This window comes from Schistocerca piceifrons, chromosome 3 (genome assembly GCF_021461385.2).
Source record: "Schistocerca piceifrons isolate TAMUIC-IGC-003096 chromosome 3, iqSchPice1.1, whole genome shotgun sequence".
Lineage (NCBI taxonomy): Eukaryota > Metazoa > Arthropoda > Insecta > Orthoptera > Acrididae > Schistocerca > Schistocerca piceifrons.
Window position 1 is genome coordinate 1716013 of NC_060140.1, and position 3449 is coordinate 1719461.

Below are 3449 nucleotides of genomic sequence, written 5' to 3' on the forward strand. Positions count from 1 at the left end.
GAAATAAATACAAAAGGCACAATGCCGACTCAAGTACAAGAAGACTGGCTCTTCTTACTGTCTATGATTTAAACCATTTCTGTGACACTAGTTATAGATTCCGATGCTTCACTTCAGGTTTACTGTATCCAGCTGACATTCTTATTGACGATGAAGCACAGAAATTGCATCGGAATTAAATACAAAAGGCAAAATGCAGACTTAAGTACAAGAAGACTGACTCTTCTTACTGTCTATGATTTGAACCATTCCTGTGACACTAGTTAAATGCTTCACTTCAGTTTTACTGTATCCCTCTGACCTTCTTATTGACGAAGAAACACAGATATTGCATCGGAATTAAGTACAAAAGGCACAAAGCTGACTTAAGTACAAGAAGACTGACCCATCCTACTGTCTTTGCTTTAAACCATTCCTGTGACACTAGTTATAGATTCCGATGCTTCACTTCTGGTTCACTGTATCCCTCTGACCTTCGTATTGACGATGAAACACAGAAATTGTATCGGAATTAAATACAAATGGCACAATGCCGACTTAAGTACAAAAAGAGTGACTCTTCTTACTGTCAACGATTTGAACCATTCCTGTGACACTAGTTATAGATTCCGATGCTTCACTTCAGGTTTACTGTATCCCTGTGAGCTTCTTATTGACGATGAAACACAGAAATTGCATCGGAATTATATACAAAAGGCACAATGCCGACTTAAGTACAAGAAGACTGACTCTTCTTACTGTCAATGTTTGAACCATTCCTGTGACACTAGTTATAGATTCCGATGCTTTACTTCAGGTTTACTGTATCCCTCTGACCTTCTTATTGACGATCAAACACAGAAAATTCATCGGAATTAAATATAAAAGGCACAATGCCGACTCAAGTACAAGAAGACAGGCTCTTCTTACTGTCTATGATTTGAGTCATTCCTGTGACACTAATTATAGATTCCGATGCTTCACTTTAGGTTTACTGTATCCATCTGTCCTTCTTATTGACGATGAAGCACAGAAATTGCATCGGAATTAAATACAAAAGGCAAAATCCCGACTTAAGTACAAGAAGACTGACTCTTCTTACTGTCTATGTTTTGAACCATTCCTGTGACACTAGTTATAGATTCCGATAATTCATTTTAGGTAACTGTATCCAGCTGACCTTTTTATTGACGATGAAGCACGGAAATTGCATCGGAATTAAATACAAAAGGCAAAATGCCGACTTAAGTACAAGAAGACTGACTCTTCTTACTGCCTATGATTTGAACAATTCCTGTGACACTAGTTATAGTTTCCCATGCTTCACTTCAGTTTTACTGTATCCCTCTGACCTTCTTATTGACGATGAAACACAGAAATTGCATCGGAATTAGTTACAAAAGGCACAATGCCGACTTAAGTAGAAGAAGACTGACTCTTCCTACTGTCTATGATTTGAACCATTCCTGTGACACTAGTTATAGATTCCGATGCTTCACTTCAGGTTTACTGTATCCTTTTCACCTTCCTATTGACGATGAAACAATGAAATTGCATCTTAATTAAATACAAAAGGCGCAATGCCGACTTAAGTACAAGATAACTGACTCTTCCTACTGACTACGTTTTGAACCATTCCTGTGACACTAGTTATAGATTCCGATGCTTCACTTCAGGTTTACTGTATCCAGCTGACCTTCATATTGACGATGAAGCACAGAAATTGCATCGGAATTAAATACAAAAGGCAAAATGCAGACTTAAGTACAAGAAGACTGACTCTTCTTACTGTCTATGATTTGAACCATTCCTGTGACACTAGTTATAGGTTCCCATGCTTCACTTCAGTTTTACTGTATCCCTCTGACCTTCTTATTGACGATGAAACACAGAAATTGCATCGGAATTAAATACAAAAGGCACAATGCCGACTTCAGTACAAGAAGACTGACCCTTCTTACTGTCTATGTTTGAAGCATTCCTGTGACACTAGTTATAGATTCCGATGCGTCACTTTGGGTTTACTGTATCCCTCTGACCTTCTTATTGACGATGAAACACGTAAATTGCATCGGAATGAAATACAAAATGCACAATGCCGACTTAAGTACAAGAAGAATGGGACTTCTTACTGTCTATGCTTTGAACCATTCCTGTGACACTAGTTATAGATTCCGATGCTTCACTTCAGGTTTACTGTATCCCTCTGACCCTCTTATTGACGATGAAACACAGAAATTGCATCCTAATTAAATACAAGAGGCACAATGCCCACTCAAGTACAAGAAGACTGGCTCTTCTTACTGTCTATGTATTGAACCATTTCTGTGACACTAGTTATAGATTCCGATGCTTCACTTCAGTTTTACTGTATCCCTCTGACCTTCTTAATGACGAAGAAACACAGATATTGCATCGGAATTAAATACAAAAGCACAATGCCGACTTAAGTACAAGAAGACTGACCCTTCTTACTGTCTATGTTTTGAACCATTCCTGTGGCACTAGTTATAGATTCCGATGCTTCACTTCAGGTTTACTGTATCCCTCTGACCTTCTTATTGACGATGAAACACAGAGATTGCATCGCAATTTAATACAAAAGGCACAATGCCGACTTAAGTACAAGAAGACTGACCCTACTTACTGTCTAAGTTTTAAGCCATTCCTGTGACACTAGTTATAGATACCGATGCTTCACTTTAGGTTTACTGTATCCCTCTGACCTTCGTATTGACGATGAAACACAGAAATTGCATCGGAATTAAATACAAAAAGCACAATGCCGTCTTAAGTACAAAAAAAAATGACTCTTCTTACTGTCTATGTTTTGAACCACTCCTGTGACACTAGTTATAGATTCCGATGCTTGACTTTAGGTTTACTGATTCCCTCTGACCTTCGTATAGACAAAGAAACACATAAATTGCATCGGAATTAAATACAAAAGGCACAATGCCGACTTAAGTACAAGAAGACTGACCCTTCTTACTGTCAATGTTTTGAACCATTCCTGTGACACTACTTATAGATTCCGATGCTTTACTTCAGGTTTACTGTATCCCTCTGACCTTCTTATTGACGATCAAACACAGAAAATTCATCGGAATTAAATACAAAAGGCACAATGCCGACTCAAGTACAAGAAGACTGGCACTTCTTACTGTCTATGTTTTGAGCCATTCCTGTGACACTAGTTATAGATTCCGATGCTTCACTTCAGGTTTACTGTATCCCTCTGACCTTCTTATTGACGATGAAACATAGAAATAGCATTTTAATTAAATACAAAAGGCACAATGCCGACTTCAGTACAAGAACACTAACTCATCTTACTGTCTATGGCTTGAACCATTCCTGTGACACTAGTTATAGATTCCGATGCCTCGCTTCAGGTTTACTATATCCCTCTGACCTACTTACTGACGATGAATTACGTAAATTATATCGGAATTAAATACAAGAGGCAC